The sequence below is a fragment of the Brachyistius frenatus genome, unplaced genomic scaffold (genome assembly GCF_029030835.1).
Source record: "Brachyistius frenatus isolate BFR_SWC_R1_liver_20210118 unplaced genomic scaffold, ASM2903083v1 Contig_49, whole genome shotgun sequence".
NCBI lineage: Eukaryota > Metazoa > Chordata > Actinopteri > Embiotocidae > Brachyistius > Brachyistius frenatus.
The window spans coordinates 568,647-586,589 of NW_027210648.1; the positions used below are offsets into that span (position 1 = coordinate 568,647).

Consider the following 17,943-nt stretch of genomic DNA (forward strand, 5'->3'; position numbering starts at 1 on the left):
ACTCTAATCTATTAATAAGTGTGGGCTAGCCTTGTATGGAAATAATGAATACAATTCAATTTTGTTACATCATTTTATTAAATCACAACATAAGCCATTTCATTTAGTAAGGTCCTGACAACAGAAACATACAATGTTATATCGAGGAACTTAATAATTCAAGAATTCCCACATGAACGACATTTGGAAGAAGAAAAAAAAAGGTCTTTTAAGAGGAAGAAAGCTCTGACAGAACAAGACAGAGGTGGGCGGCCTTCTGCATCGACCGGTTGGTTGTGAAGAGAGAGCGGAGACAGAAAAGAGCTGCATGGAGACACTGAACAATAAACCCTGGGCAGGTTGGTAGGGCCAGTAACTGCAGATCAGAGACATGATGCTCTGCAGCCAGGGACACCTGCAGAGAGCAACAGAGAGAGAGACAACAGAGAGGAATAAGCACAAACTACAGGAGAGAGAAGACAATGAAGCGATCGAAAGGGAGCCTTTTACCGCGTAGCTGGTAGTAAATGACAGCAGCGAACTGGTGGTAAACAATCACAATTCACTGAGATGAATCATGGGTTATCATGATTTTGGTCAGTGGTGAACACTTACATTTAATTACGATAATAATAGTCAGTGACAAACAAGGTTGTCTGTTCTGTGATGTTCTGAGACACTTGATTGATAGGACAGACGGGCAAAATCTGGCCACTGCACTGCACTTCAGACAGTGAGTGTGCATCACACCCCTGTTATCAGCTCTATCAAAACAAAGTAGACCTACATAAGTGAGTCCATCACTCCCTGCAGGTGTCTAAGGATGAGCTTACACAGCTGTAGAAAAAAGTCAGCGGCAGCTTAACAGCCTTGTGTAGGTTTTACTGCATTAGTATACCGCAGAGAGTAAAGGAGTCAATTGCTCGACTAAATAAATCAGATGGTTGAGGCATGTTATCCACAAATTGATTATATGTCACTTGACAAGGTCAAATATTTTAACCAAGATGCCTGAAGTCCCCGAATGCTCAGCATAGCAAACAGTTATGTGTTCTCCGTTGGCCTGGCTGGCTGCTTACGCAGCTATAAATGAAGACACCTGGGACTACTTATATTGAGCACACTGGACTGAATTAGCAACTCAGCTGAGGAACAGCTGCAGACATGAGATATTTTAGTAATCAGATGCACCTACCAAGCACATTGCAGATGTGAAGAAATGAGACCGGCAAGTTTTCATAGCGTTATATTGACTGAATCACTGTTCACACCATTAAACCATCACCATGATATTAAAACCAATCACAGTTGTTTCTCTTCGCAGCAAACATATTAAACTCAGTTCTGCCGGTTTCCGCTGCGGCTGCAACCTCAGAGTATTTTCATTCTTGTTTTGCCCATAAAATGTTGGAAATCGGTAAAAATGTCCATCACGGTTGTTGTGAGCCCGAGATACTGTCATTAAATGCTCTTTGCCCAACCAGCAATCCAAAGGCACTTGTATAAAACAGAAAAGCAGCTAATTATCACATTTGAGTATCTGAAATCAGGGAGTTTTTAGCAATTTAACAGAAAATAGTGAACTAGTAACTCTTAAATTGAAAACAATGTTCAGCTTTGGTTTAAAGGCACCACTTACACTTTCAGGTTTTCATGTCCAGTTCATAAATATTAAGGACATTAATGATTATTGGCTGTCCCTATGTTATGCTGTTTACTTGCCATTTGGGCTAACTAATTATGGCATTGCTGTAACAGGCAATATACCAGAACTGCAATTCATGATTTCCCTTATTGATAAGTATATTCATTTTGTTAAAATTTTGTCTATAGATTGTCAGAAACTAGTTCAAAATTAACGGCCATATTCTTATATTTTGTCTTGATATAGGAAATAAGAACTGACTATCAAATTATTAATATGTTTTGCTTTCAGAAAGTGTTTCAGAAGTCACAGCAAAGGACACACTTCTTCTTCAGGGTCTCGGAGACATCATCTGTCTGTGGTTAAATATGAGGAATTTTCATTTGCCCTGAATGATTCGTGTTTAGAGTGCTTTTTATGCTGTACTAACCTCACAAATCTCACTTTTAGCCTGTTCACTTGTTTGTTAATGCTGAGTATATAGCATAAAACACAGACTATTTGGTTGTTTGACATAATAGCAATGTTCAAGGTAATTTCTCCCTCTTCAAATGTATTCGCTCAGATTTTGAGGGTTTAGAACGCTTCACTACTCCGACACATTTGCCTCATTTACACCTGCTATTAACATGTGATCTGTATCTGGATACACGGATCTGAGCCAGGGGTCTACTCATTACTGTGCCTGCTATTGGATCCTATCGCAATATGCAAATTGGTTTGGTTGTTGTGGCTGGTGCATCCCAGGTCAAGGAAACTGCTGCTTACTCTGTTTTTTTTGTCCATTGCTAAGCTAATATTATACTACCTATAGCTTTTGTCCAGCTTGCTTGAGTTAGCAGGAAGAGGTGGAGTGAGGCGACCTTTCAGCTAGCTGCTCGGACTTTTATTTTTTTAAGAATGTGTTCGAACGGTATGCATCACATTTACACCTGGTTTGAGTCCATTTTTTTGAAATTATTATTGGATGAATATTGTTTTTACACTAACAAATAATACGGTTTGTTAATTAACTTATCATTTCAGCATGTAATCCCACCCTACTAAAGTTTCTTTGTGTCTATAGATATATTTTTCATGAAAAAAAAAATCTCCTTGCAGCTGCGTGTGTCAGATGGATTCACTAAATGTGATCGAAATCCTCTCCATTTGATCAAAGTTTGTGTGGTTTGTAAGGCTTATTAACAAAGTTTCAAAACATGTACTTGTTATTTTCCCCTCTGTTGCAGACGTGTTTCCTAAGAACAATGAGGTGGAATCAGCATCTCAACACAGACTTGTAAGTAAGCACACGTTAACTGTTTTTTTTTTTTTCATTGTTTTTTTTTATTGTTTTATCTTGTTAAACATGATGCATAACTATTCAGTTCAAGTTTCTCAAGTATGACAGAAGCAGGTGGTATTAATGGAATATTGTCTCTTGTTAGAAGTGATATTTTCCACTCATAGTTTATGATGCAGAATCACAACAAGCTGACATGCAGTGAAGCATACGCGTTTATAATTCGATTCGTATAACCACTGGACTGAAATGAATACATTTGAGCAGAGTAAGATGAGCTTTAACTTTCTTCTGCTATCATTATTATAATCGTAATAGTGGAGCATAAACCTAAAATGTGACCGTGTCTGAAGAGGTATTATCATTCAGAGGCACAGATGCATGTCTCCCTACCAGCTTAACACCTGAAACTGTAGCTCAGATGTGTGAAATGCTCTGAAACTATAGCTAGGTGTGATTACCAGTCAAATTAAATCTGAGATGTCAGTTACATGTGTCACTGCTTCCACTTCTACACTTGGCAGGTTGTAAGGAGTGACAAGCTGGCTGTTGATTATTTCCCAGTGTGAAACAGAATCACTGACGCACAGATTGTGTTTACAATACCCCACTTTTTGTTGAGTTATCTTAAAACCGAAGTGACTTTTGTGAATTCTGATGTTCAAATTGCCACCATATTGACATTGCACTATCAGCAAATACTCAGTCATAGTTGATCAGCGGTCATGTGTGTCTTCTTTATTTATTTAAGCAAAAAAGCTAGTAAGTTGTCTGATAAAATGAGATAAAGCTTAGACATTACATACAAGAAGCTTTGTTTGTCAAGTAATTTCCAATTAGAATACTGGTGAAAATAAATATGATGTTGTCCCTTTAGATGACGATCTTTGATACATATTTTTGTCGGCACTACTAACATCACTTTAATTGTGAACAATTTTGACATTTTATTAATAGTTGTGTCATTTTTAAGCAGCAGTGTCTTTAGATTTTGGACTGCTGATTAAATCAAACAAGCAATTTAAAGGTGTGGACCGGTCTCATTCAAGTAATTTTTGGACCAAACAATTATTAGAAATAATGTAAACAATATTAATAGTTTTGTGATGACTCATTAATGAAGACAGCAGTTATATTTATTTCAGCCACTCAGTGTACATTAAAATATCAGAATAATTTGAGTCTCATCCACTTTTCAGGTGTTTCAATGAACATTTATATTCAAAGACAGATTTAGGCACAAAGCAATGCAGAAGAAATCTATTACAAATAGTTTTTTTCATTTTTGCATTGGTTTTGCATTTATTTGGTAATTTCAGTTCCCAGTTTTGTTTGTCTTTTTCTAGCTTTCGTTTCAATGAACATCCACTGTTGCCACTGTAGCAAACAGAATAAAGATACAAGAAGGCTTTGGTTAATTTGCAACAGCAACTGTACTGTGAAGGATTTACAGGAAACTTACTTTCGTTGAATTCCTACCGTTAAAGGTTAAAGGTTCATTCTTGTATTCTGATTCTTTAACATGATGCAGCCTGATTATAAAAAAGGCCTCAAACAGGGAGCTTTTGAGGACAATTTGCATTTTATTGACAACACCTAAACTACAGAATTCTATTTCTTTTTAAGATTCAAGTTTAGGATTTGTTTTATGTTCACAAATCGGAATTTATGTTTAAATTGAGTGTCACTCCCCTTTTAAAGAGACATTTGAGTGACTTTTTCTCGGAGAGGAATTTCTTTTAAAGAAGAGACAAACTTCAGCTACTTGAATCTTAATTCACAGGCAAGGGAGATTTCTGTGGTCCATCAGAGGCTGAATGGAGAACTGAGCTGCACACAACTGCTGCTCAGCCTCTGCAGATCAAGCCCTCGGCTTCACTTGGGCTGTGGACCATTTCCTCCACTAAGGGGCAGAATATGATCACTGATACTCTCAGCCCTCACTTTAAGGGATGATACTATCAAAAGCAGCATCAGTTAATGTGGACTGTAGTCACTGAATAATCTGACTGTGCAATCTAAATTAGATGATAAAAGATGGGATGATTTATGTATCTGGGGATATTTATTATATGAAACCTAAAAGTAAATAATGAACAAAGGCCCAAAAAAAAATCCTTGTGAAATCATAATTACCTGCAGTTGCAATTAAATAATATTTTTATGGATATTAATGAAATGACAGTAGAGATCATTTAGTGTGTGTTTTTGAGGAATAATGTAGTGTGCCTCCATTGTATTTGAGTTAATCATGGTTTTAGTATATTGGCATAGCTACAGTCAAATCCTAAGGCTACCGAATACATTCCTGCAGTTTATGTTATATTTTAAGTTTGATCCAATGCACACAAGTCTGCAAGAATGTCAAATCAGTATGGTCTTGTATTTATCCCTCTGAACATTTCACAAGTCCAAACAACCTCTATTTTTGAGGGTTGGGATTAGCAAGCTTCCATTGTACATGAGCTGGGAGGCGGCTAACCCTTTCTGTGATACCTATCTGAGGTTGAGCTCAGCACTTTCCTCATTAATTTCCCATTTATTCTCAGAGTTGGATGTGATATTTTAGAGATTTGAGCATGCGGGGCACAGGTTAGGTGCAATTATGCTGACGGAGGGCTTTTACAGACATGCTCAATGAAATCTGGAGTACAGGATTATACATGGAGAAAGTTATATAATGATTAACCTTCATTTCAGTCTCCTCCGTAATCTCTAGCAGGAAAATCCTCCTCCAATCAGCTGCAGTCAGGTATATTTCTCCATCCTGATAAATGACCTTCAAAATCATAGACAGAGGCAGTCCTTTTTCTTGTGCTTTTGAAGCATTTCTTTGCCCTTTCAGGTAGTTCAAATGCTTCCTTAAACTACATTCCACTTCAAATTCTTCAGCTTTGAGGCTATACATATTTTTTCTTCCAGACACCCTGCAGAGTAGTTGACCACTAGTAGCGCTGTGGAGGAGTGTTTTGGCTAGTGGGCCCTCGATTTGTTTGTCATACACACTGAACGTTAGTAGAACTTTGTTTACAAGACAACTCCACAGGGCACCTGTAAGGTATCATGGTGGTTTGTTTTATTACCTTTAAATGAAGATATTAGCTTTCTAGCATCACGTAACACGGTTAATGTGACTGAAGTTAAGGTATGAACTTGTGCCACAGGTGTCTTTTGGCACTTCAAAGACTCAAAAAATGAATAAGCAATTTCTAAAAGTAATCTTTAAAAATATTTTTTTAAGTTTCAACAACAAATCAACTTATTTCATGAATTAGCCTGAGTTTGAAATGAGACACCAAACATTATTTCTGATTTCTGATTTCTGATTTGGGCGGCACGGTGGTGCAGTGGTTAGCACTGTCGCCTCACAGCAAAAAGGTTCTTTTTTTTTCTGTGCGGAGTTTGCATGTTCTCCCTGTGCTTGCGTGGGTTCTCTCCGGGTTCTGCTTCCTCCCATCATCCAAAAACAACTGGATATTTTGTAACTGGATATTTTTAGTGTGACTTTGAACTTGTGGACATATGAGATAGTTTTATGTGTTCAGCTTTTTAACATGCTGTTAGCAAATGCAGTGAAAGACTGCTTTTTTAACTGGATGGAAAAGACAAATCTTGTTAATCCGCTAATTAAATAGAAAAAATTGTGAAAGCCTAAATGTCACAGTTGTTAAGCACCATTTAATTGATTACATGTATTGATGTCATAATTTTTGAGTTATTATAGAAAAATGTGTAACACTATTAAGGCTGTAATTTATATTATTTAATGTCACGGGATCATAAACTTCTGAAATCCTTTTTTTTTTCACAAATGCAGTATGATTGATAAAGCGACACCTAGCTGCTGCTATATTTTCTCTTTTTTTTTTACATCGATGCTGCAGAAAGCAGGCTTTCAGAACAATGGCGCTTCCCTCCCTCGCCCCTCAAAGAAAGGACATTTTCTAGCCCCTTTGATTTGGTCCGATTTGTTTTGATGTGAGGAGTGAGTGGTTTTTAAAATCTCCTTAACTCCCCAGGCCTAGCACAGCCTCCCACAGGGCTAATGACCGTAGCCTGGCCCATGTTGAATAATACAGACGTTCATGAGGAGCAAGTGGGGAGGTGGGCAAGGGGTTAGACACGGGCCCTCCGACTACAGTACACCTCCATTGATAAGATTGTATTAATTGGTATGAATAGAGAGAGTTTTCTCTCTCCTTGTATACATTTACCATTATACTCATTAGCTTCCCGTTGCCTCCCAGCGAGTTTCTCCTTCACATCCCCCGGGGTCTCCTGGGAGGCAATTTGCATCTCTCCATGGCGTCTCTCTGGGGTTATTGAGGAAATATTAGCCCCTTTTCTTCTGTGGCCGACCCTTTGATTTATTTAGAGCTGGGTCTGATAGAGTGGCACTCACATGTTAATGACTGGCGCTGATACAGGCCCCTGGTGCAAGACGACTCATTGATCTGGGTTGAAAAGGTACAATTGACAAGCAGTACTGAATAATTGTCTTACACGCGTCTGTGTGTGTGTGTGTGTGTGTGTGTGTGTGTGTGTGTGTGTGTGTGTGTGTGTGTGTGTGTGTGTGTGTGTGTGTGTGTGTGTGTGTGTGTGTGTGTGTGTGTGTGTGTGAACCTTGAGAAATGACAAGGGAATCCCACTGCTGTCAAGGCTGCTGTGCTCCAGCTGTCCACTCTTCCTGATAGAGTTAGATAAATAGGCTTTTGTTGGCCTCTGAATTCCTTGTGACTTTTTGACAGCCACAGTTTTGGCTTCTTCTCTTCAGAGTCTCTCTTCTTTTTTATTTGCTGCTCCTGTCATCTCTTTGACCCCATGTGATCACAGTGTTGCTTATTTTATCCTCTTCCAGGGCTCTACACCCAATCAGAGGCCAGGGACAACACACTTGATCCAGTTTCTTTTTAGAGTTGTTCGTCCTGGTCTAATAATAGAATTCAAGGTGACTACTGAGGGATCACTTTGGTTGCCATTAGTGAGAACTGAACCCGTGCTACCTGGCCCCCCACCGTCCCATCCCTGCCATGGTGCACTCATATTATGTTTTAAAGAAATATAATGAGAGATTTCATCCTAATACCTGCGATGCTTGACATGCCTCCAAATTTAAGCTCACTGATGTCTGCTCGGCAATGTAGAGCCTGTCCTCAATTTGGAGAGCAGTTTGACACACTCCCTTTCATCTGAATGGTCACATGTCTACGGCAAAGCGGCAGCAACAAAGTTTGATATATATTCCTTTTTTTCCCCCCATCTTTCCCAACTAGAGAGAGAAGCATCTGAGCATGCCTAATCATAGCAACAGCTTCTGTCTTGCTTAGTATTTATATATTTTCAGTTATATGGTAATAATAACATTTAATAAAAGTCAACATCCTAACTGCCACTAAACAAAAATACCCACCACCGCAATCGCAGCATCTTCTCTGCATACTTATAACAGATTAGAGGTTATGTATATCAATTGCGCAGCTCATGCATATTGTTATGAAGGAGAAATGCAGGAAATGGAAATGTGCCATTTCAACGAGCCGGCACAGCTTGCCAAAAGCAGGCAAGTGGGTAGTGCTTGCGGTGATGGTCGGGTTTGTTTTCCTCTCAGTGTTGGGAGATGAGAAGTCATGTATCTAAACAGAGCAGATATGATGTTTATGAGGGCCATCTGCTTTGGCAGCCCTCCTGTGCCCACTGCCCTCCTCAACGTGAGAGCAGCCTCATTAAAACGGTCACATGCCTGAGAAATTTCTGACTGCTGTGTTTTTTTTCCCCTTCTTCCCCCCTTTAAAAGGAGTAGAGTTTAAAACTAACAAAGCCTTGGGAAATCCCCATCAGACATCCCTCCCTTAATCCATTTAATTTTGAAAGGTATTGTTTAAAGCTTTAAAGTTTATATCGTTTAATCCCCCTCCAACACTACGGGCAGCAAATGAGGCCGTGTCAGCAGCTTGAACAGATATAATCTACTCCACACAACAGAAAATCCTCCTTCAAGACAAGGTTGCATGAGTTTCCTGTGAACTCACTGTTTGATGTTTCTACCTGCTATTGAACATGACTTCTGTCTTAACCCAACTGTCACTCGCTCCCTGTCCCCTTTTATCACTCCGAATGTTCTCGCTTCACCTTTTTTCATCAGTAAATCTACCATCACAGCCATTTCACTCATTCCCTTTTTTCGGAGGGGGGAGCGGGGAGAAGTTTGTTGTGGACAGGTTCCATTTTTTTTATTTCAGATTTTTTTTTTCCGCCAGTGTCAAACCTTGGCCAATGGGATTTTGTTTTGAGAGATTCAGACAATCTCACCTGTGGTTCACGGCTCTTGCCAGTTTGGCTCTTGTCTTAGTGTGTCTTTTTGTAGTTTTCTTTTCCACTGAATGTGCAAGTCGTGAATTATTTCTTATGTGTCAGCCCTCCACAGATTTCTTGCCATATTGTTTTCTATACTATTACTTAGCTGTAGAGTCGTTCAACATTTTGTAAAATATTTGTATCTGCTTTCTTGACATGAGATTAAGTTTGATAGACTACCATTCAATCTGCTCAATATAGAGCTCCAGTTTAGCTCAGCACAAATACAAGAAACAATAGGGGAAACCGCTAGCTTAGCTCTGTCTAAAATAAACTAAATGTGCCAACAATAACCTTTACACTTAATGTTTTATTTTCATTAAACAAATACAATGTGACATGTTAATTAGTAAGCTTTAATGTTGCTGGTAGGTGGATTCTGTTACCTTTGGACAGTTAGTTTCCCCCGGCTGTGAGTCTTTGTGCTAAGTGACTGTACACTAGCCAGCTGACGAGCTACCAGCTATTTTTAGCGTAAAGCATCTCAGGCCTGTTGAAAAGTAAATTTATACTACTGTACTTACAAAAATGAAATCAGCAAAAATGTAACTGACTCTAACTCAGACATGCTCTATGAATATAATTTGCGAGCTGCTATTAGTACATGAGTATGCATTTTATTGTAAACTATTGTAGAGACTGTGTACTTTGTGATTGCAATAATTAACGCAAATTCCAGAAAGCTGAGGGCCTACGGTTTTGCAAAGTTCCCAGAGTTTTCAGCAAAAAGGGTTTTCAATAGAAGCTGTTAGCGATATTACAGCACTAAGTATGCATTTTCAAACCAAACATGCTTTATTAACAACAACAACAACAACAACAAAATAGCATTTTCACTTAGCAACCTCCAACCGCTCCTCTCGTCATCAAAACAGGCTGCATGCTGGCTGACTGGAAAAAAACAGAACAGGAAAAAATGGAAGAGACTGGGTTTATGGCAAATGCGGGTTTATGGGAATGAGGAATAAATTAAATTAGGTTTATACACACGTCAACTATGTGTTGAATTAATATTATTTATAAAGCATTTAAAGCCTTTATTTTTGCAGCAGATGTAGCCTATATTACAGTCACAGACTGTCTGTTTTGTAAAGCTACGCCACTATGAATGTTTTGGTAAACTTGGGCCCACGGCTCTTTAAGTTAAAAAATATCAGAATACAATTTTTCTTCATTTTTGCCAATGTCTGCAATTTTACCACCAAAATCTCATAAATCTAGTTTTTGAGAAAAGCCACTGCAAAATCAATCATTTTTCATATCAACAATCAGTTCAGAGGCAACAACCACACCAAAGCTAGTGACCCTGTTGCTGGCTGTAGCTTCATATGAGTTAGGGAGTCATAGTCCCGACATGATGTCTTGGCTATCCTCAGTTTCTGTCACTTAATTCAAATTCAATCTGTCAGACCTCTTCTTTCCTCCTCCTTGTTTGTGAACAAATAAATTGAAAATATAAACTTTATTGGCTTTAATAACAAAAATAAAAACAACATTTGGGATTTGTCCACTTTTTTAAATATCTCACATTACAATTTTATTAATTTTTTTTCAGTTTTAGCTGTACTCTCTAACATCTAAAAACTTCAACAATATAAATCCTCCTCAGACATGTTCATGCACTCGAGCTTTTGACTTTTACTTGGAATGATCACTGTCTCATAGAAAACAATGTCCCTTCAAGCCTGCTAAAATCCTTAGCCTACTGCAACATACAGCTTATGTATCAAAGCAGGATTTGTCTTTTCCCACCGGTTCCGTCTGCATCACGGTCACTGGAGCTGATCGTCGGCATTCACGTCGATACCTCATATCTCCACCGGTCGCACCGTGTGTCACGACCAAAACACACAAGCACTGCATGGCACACGTCTAAACAGCTGCTTTTATTGTAGTCAATGTAAACTTCCACTAGGTGCTATTTTTACAGCATCACCGCTCCTAAAATATATATTTTTTGTACTCTGTGACTCCCCATAGCAGTTGATATTCTCCTCTGCTCCTGGGGAAGCTCAACTTGCTCACCTTTTTCTGGTGCAGTCTCACAATGGATGAGGAGAGACTATTGGACGAAGTCAAGAAATATCCTGAGCTATTCGACCCACAATTCTGTTATTACAAGGACAATGGGCAACTTATCATTTAGTTTTTTCCATGCCATGTAGAGTCTTCACGCATTGCGGTGCGTCCAATCGGTAGCAGCTGACGCATGACCCGCTGCGATGCTGTGGCACCTTGTTGTTGTTTTTTCAGCTTCCGGAAGCGAGCCCGCTCCCCTAAAGATAGGTGCTAAATGTATTTTTGATGGAGATCACAAAAGCTGAACAATGCAAATTGACCGAGCATTGTCTGCAAAATAGTTAAAAAATAATTAGGAGGATTCATGTTTTTTTTTAACAACTAAAACACAGCAAGCTGTTTAAATCGTGTCTGTATGCTAGCACAAAGTAGGAAATAACAACAACGACAAAATGGACAAAAAATAAATCATTTAACAATGTTCACCCACTAGAAGCACAAAAACCAAGGGACAATGGTCAAATCAGGACGTTAAAGAAACAAAAACAACAAAACAAAGGAAACAGGTAGGCAATACGCTTTGCTTCTGAAGTACTTCTGGTATGAAGCTGGGCAACGAACAGAACCAAGCAGCATGCGCCGTGACAGACCCTTGCCTGGTGGAAAACAGTTTTAAGAGCACTTCCCCAAAAAAGTCAATTTCTTCCATTAATCTGCCATTTTCTTCCATTAATAATTACCTGGGAGTCTTTTCTTTAATAACTTGAATGTACACAGATATTCTTGTTGCCAAAACCCTAGGTTAGCATTTACTTTGTTCTTATTATAAAGAATACAATTTTCATACAACATACCACCTATGGTACTCATATATTTCCTTGAGCATAATTTAAGTCATATAACTCATATAAGTCATATATATTTTCACTCAAGCAGTAAATTACATTGTTTAGGTATCAAAGGCTTTGTGTAATTACATTTGTGCAATTCAGGATGACAGGGCTGATAGTGTCTGCACAAGATGCTGGCATACATAATCACAGGCAAAATCCCATTAGGGAGAATGGAGGCCATTATTATGGAAATGACCTTTGGGTGACAAGAATTCAGTGGGATAAAAGAGTAGATAATGTAATCCTGACAAAGAAGTCATGCGAACGTACTCTATTTCCTCCCTGCTAATTTAAGAAATTTAGGGTTTTATAATTGTATAATTGTCTTTTAAAGTTTTACGTTTTTCTGTGAAACAAACCACTTGATTACACTGAGGAGTGAGATTTGTATTTCCATTGCCAATCCCATTGTGCTTTTCTGCAGTTTGATACAACTGCAGGGCTAAAATAGCAGAAGAGGAACTTAACTGGTTTTTTTCTTCTCTTTTTTTCACTGTGGCACCTTCACTGAGAGATTATATTCACCGTGGGATTACTGGAGTGTCAAACTGAATCTCTGTTTGTTTTGAGCCACGCTTTGATACTCTCACACTAAAGAGGCAGCTTCATAAATTCACATTGTGTCAAATAAATCAATAGATCCCATTAACTGAGGAAGTTGTGTAGTGCAGTACTTGAGGGGCCGTGGCCCCCCTCGTTCAGGCGTTTCTCCAGCAAAGGCGATGGCAGAGGAATGTGAGGTTGGCTGTTGAGCCATACAGACAGCTCCAGCAGTTGAAATGGTTTGGCTGACTGGTCTCAGTTGGTCTTTAGCGCTGTCTCCACTGTGCTGCCATCCTGGGTCTTCAGCTGAACAGGAAAGAAGAATTTGCTTGGACAATCACAGCCGTACAAGCCTACAGCACCGACCTCCTGCTCAATGAGTTTGTTCATCAGTTTGTTTTCTAAAAATGTTGTATTGTCGGTTTTTTTCATTTGATAACTGTTTAAGACAGAAAAAGCTGTTTATTTCCTTTGACTGTCCTTTTTAGACAATACAACAATGATTTTGTCTTATTTGTCCAATCAAATAATGTATTGATTATTCTCTCACTTTGTTTTCCCCATAAAATGTTGCAATGTTTTGGAGCCCAGATATCTTTTTTTTTTGTCAGACAAACAATCCAAAACCCAAGGGGATTGGATTTTGAAATGATATGGATAAAAATTCACAAATACTCCAATTTAAGAAGCTGGTACCATTCAAGTGTTTGGCATTATGTCTTAATTAAGCAATATTATACGAGAGGGTGTGCTGCCATATATGTCATTATTGGCACAACAGTGATGCGGTCAGGACCGAGGTGCTTGCGCCAAGGTCTGTAAGCAGACCCTGTGATATACAACAAGTTACCAACTACAAACAATATGTAATCAAAACGTATTGTGGGGCAATTCACTCTCTAAATAAAAACAACGTTATGTTAGTGTGATTACCTTTTCTATGGCAATACATGGAGTGTGACTAAGAACTGGGAAACAATCAGTCACGTCAGTAGACTCTCATGTAATGTATGCACTGTCTACCAGGAAGTAAACCGACCCTTAGCAACGACCTAGCAACAGAGGCGATTTCTAGACCGTTTTAATGCTTTCTAGAGATCGTTTGTCAAACTGAACAAATACAGCACATAGAAAGACAAAACTGCTTAGCTCGCTCAATCTTGTTGTAAGATATTCACTGAAAAAAGATATCGATGGACTCATGTATTTTTACAATTTTAGCTAGCCTCTGCTAGGTTTGTAAGTGCGTGACTGTCCGTGGTGTTACGGTACGGGTGTTCGGAGCGACAAAAAAGGACCAAAATAGACCCGATTTAGCCAAATGGGTCACGTTTAATAGGCCTATAACAAGTAAAAACAACATTATATTGCACATTATATGAAATTCAACTCTAATTATATATTGCCATTGAGAAGGTGGGGTGATATTTATAGTGATGAGCAGGGTGTTATTCTGATTTAGCAAGTTCCAAAGGTACAGTTGACCAATCAGATCACTACTTGTTGTATAATAAATGATAAAATTAACATTTTATAGCGGCTGGTTTCTATCAAAAAACTATACAAATGTAGTAATTCAATTTACTGATCTTTTAAGCTGCTTATATTACTCTGTCTTTGCTATTGTTCAGAGTACGCAGTACATTTGCAAAATAAATCTCTGTGTTGAGTTACCAAAGTAATCTAGGAAGTGTGTGTTAAAATAACATAAAAAACGGCTTCAGGTGTAAAACTGAATAAAACACATTTTGTCTGGGTTACATTTTCAATCAGTGTCCATTATCACAGTATTTTTTGATTGGTCAGAACTTTTGAGTGTGGTTAATTATACGTCCTGATATGTCATGAATTGAATAGATGACATGTTACTTTTGACCCGTTCTTTATTTATTATTTATTTAAAGCTTGTTTGGATGGATTGTTTCCAGTCGTTGCATCCTAATGGGCGTAGATGTCAGGTTAGTTTTGAAACTGTTGAAAAAGGCTTTAACATATTGGCATCGGCCACCATATCCCATATGTTGTGCGCCAAAATGTTACCACTGCCGCCATTTTTGGAAACTACTTCAACAACACCGTACTTCGTCACCCACAGTGGTTGCTGAGTTGTCCGCCCCTCAGGCTTAGCAAACCTTGATGTGAACAGAGTTTTCAGAATAAAATCACAGCAAAGACTGTAGCGGTGAGTAATAGGTGGAAAACCCATTTTACGTTTTCTATAATGTACCTGAATCTCACACAACAGTGCTTACTATGCATCTGTAATGGTAATTTCAATTGCAACACAAACAAACAGTTCAATCAGAAATGTGTTCTCTTTAAATGTAACATAAATGTTTTCCATATGACTGCATGATTTCTCCCTTTTTAATAGCATGTCATCTATGATCTTGTTTTATAAATCTAAGCAGTCTTTAAATGATGACGACCCAGAAAGGAGGTTCTGGGTTCGAACCTCGGCTGGGGCTTGGTCCGAACCTTTTTGAGGCGGGGGCCTTTCTCTCTATTCCTGCGGCGGTTCTCTCTGAATCTGAAATACAGTTCTACTTCCATTTATTCCAGTATTTATTTCCGTGCAGGTTTTATCACAGCACAATTCCACAAAGTGTGGACAACAGGTCTCTGACACTTCCAACACCTACTGTCATCAGACCCGTTCTTTTTGATTTCACTGTTTTAAAATAAGCGCTGTGCAAAACCTCATGTCACAATGTATTTACCATTCCTAGAAATTATATGAGCCCAAGTTTCTTTAAGTTTCTCCTTTGCTTCAAGTTCTTCTGCCATATTAGCCTTAGATTTTCACTCTTCGCTTACCTTCTTTTCTTGTTTTTCAGGGATACCCAACACATAAGAAATGACTGGAAACTAAGGTGTCATCTTCACACTGCTACAGAAATAATAGGGAGGTAACAGGGATAATAATGACAAAATTACATTAGCGGGTCTGACTACAATGCATGACCTTCGCACTATGTTATTGGAAAAAAGACAGGGTGTTTACTCTTTAGCAATTTGTGCCTGCTCGCATAGGAATATTGATTTGAAGAGCACATGCAAAATTTCTGCACCTTGCTTAATGAAACGAGTAATTTGGGAAAAAAAAAAAATTCTACAGCCGAATGTTATGGCATTTTCATGGAATGAGTGGAATGAGATTGTTCAGAGTAGAGGATGACAGGAAGATGAAAGAGAATAGGGCATGACGTGCGCTGTGGTTGTGAGCCAGACTCAAAGCTATACTGATGTGAGTACATGGCATGCTTCCCAGCCCACCAACTATCAGAGCATGCTGCAGGAGATTGTATTAACTGGAGTTGAACTGAGTTCATTTTTGCAGTTGCTAAAGTGCAAATCAGAGCTTTTACTGTTATAAATGTGGTCTTTCAAGTTAATTTGGAACACTTTGTTAACACTGTGCTACATTACAGAGAAATACAAAATCATAAAAATAAGAGCTTTTAAAGAATAACTTTTACAAGCACACGTATGAAACAAGCTGCCTGTTACGTGAACGGCAGAACTGACTCTGATTGTGTCTGAACAAACAGTGAAGAGACTGAAGATTTAGTACATTTATTACAATGCAGTCTTAGCCTATAATAGTCTAAGCTACTAACAGATTATTGACAGCCAGAGGGTAAGAGGACATGTACCCTTCGCCCTGTGTGTGTGTGTGTGTGTGTGTGTGTGTGTGTGTGTGTGTGTGTGTGTGTGTGTGTGTGTGTGTGTGTGTGTGTGTGTGTGTGTGTGTGTGTGTGTGTGTGTGTGTGTGTGTGTGTGTGTGAGATGAGAAGAGGCGTAGCCACTGTCGTAATGTTGCATGAACCAGGGCCTTTATTTCCTTTTCTGGGGCAGTGAATAGCTGTACTACTCAAACTTGGGCTTATCTGGACACGTAATGGATGATTACAGTAACTAAATCACTGCTTTAATATGCTCTTCACAGTGGCTGTGGCTATGTGCTATTTGACTTTCAACACGTAATAGTCGCTCAATTACCTCAACTAACACCTATTGGACAAGCAGTACATCACCCATTACCCACAAGGCAACTTCCTAAACAAAAAAACCTCAAATGATTCTGTAAGATATTTATGACATCTCAGTAGAAAAAGTCTAAAAAGACTAATGAAAACTCACTCGATAAGACTTTTCTTGTCGACACTTAGTCCATTATTTGGGGGTAGCTCCAGTACATATATTTAGTAAGTGTTCCTAATATTTTGTCCACCCAATGTCAATGATTAAAAACAGCTCTTTTTATTATCTGAAAAAACACCACAAAGTTGGGATCTGTTGTAGGGCTGTAGCATTGGATTGCATGGTTGTACAGACTTACTGAATAAAGTAGAGGTTTGCAGCTACAAAACTACATTCTGCAAAGATCATTTTGTTCACAAGGTGATAAAACAATAGAAACATCAGGTGCTGAAAGAAAAAACAAAACTGAGACAACAAAGTTTAAAAAAAAAAAAAAAAAAAAAGCAAGTCAGAAAGCTTCACAATACACAACTGAGAGTTGTTTGAGTTTGTTTTCTATTGTCGAAGTGAACACAATGATGATGATGCTCCTCCTAAATCTCAACACAAACCAAAAATTGAGGTGGGTGTCTTGGGGAAAATACCAGACAGGGTTAGTAAAAGCTCATATCAGATTGATTTGTGCATACAGCTTAACTGTATTAATGCTCATAATCCCTGTAAATATCTTCAGGCAAGGCAAAGTCAGCCTTTTAACATTGACTAAATGAAGTAAATAGAAGCAAATACATTTAAGAAAAATTCTTGCTGTTGAAACCCTGTTTGCTTAATATAGAAACGAGTTGTGTGAGTTGGCTGCTAATGAGGTTTGCACATTTTCAACCAAGATATTTTGATGGTTTTGCCACCCTGCCGTTTGGGGGTAACAGTGCAGTTCGCTTTAAATGTAGAGCGTCTGTTCCCCTTTCGAACCTTAACACCACAACAGATGGGGAGAATATGGAGCTCGGAAGGTTTTACCTCTGAGGTGGTAACAGTGAAGCCACTCATTAACACTGAATTTACCACTTCGTTAGCAATGCAGCTTCCTGTAGAGAGCGACCAGCCCTGGATGTCAAATCCACTGAGCATACATTAGACACTACATCCTCAATCAGCTCTGGACAAAATAGTATTATCTCATCTAACATACAAATTGTGAAGAGTAATCCAATTTAATAACTCATAACCATTTGTTAAATAGG

General features: G+C 38.5%; 1 protein-coding gene across 3 annotated transcripts in view; it reads left to right on the plus strand.

Moving 5' to 3' along the window:
• znf644b (zinc finger protein 644b) overlaps nucleotides 1-17,943 on the plus strand; it is a 32,381-nt gene that overhangs the window by 2,747 nt on the left and 11,691 nt on the right. Inside the window, exons 2-3 of one of the 3 annotated variants that reach the window (XM_069703990.1) lie at nucleotides 2,854-2,903; nucleotides 15,553-15,588. The gene's annotated coding sequence lies outside the window, so the exon portion shown is untranslated. Of the gene's footprint in view, nucleotides 1-2,853; nucleotides 2,904-15,552; nucleotides 15,625-17,943 lie in introns of those variants that run through there. The other 2 variants (XM_069703989.1, XM_069703991.1) reach the window with 2 other exon arrangements.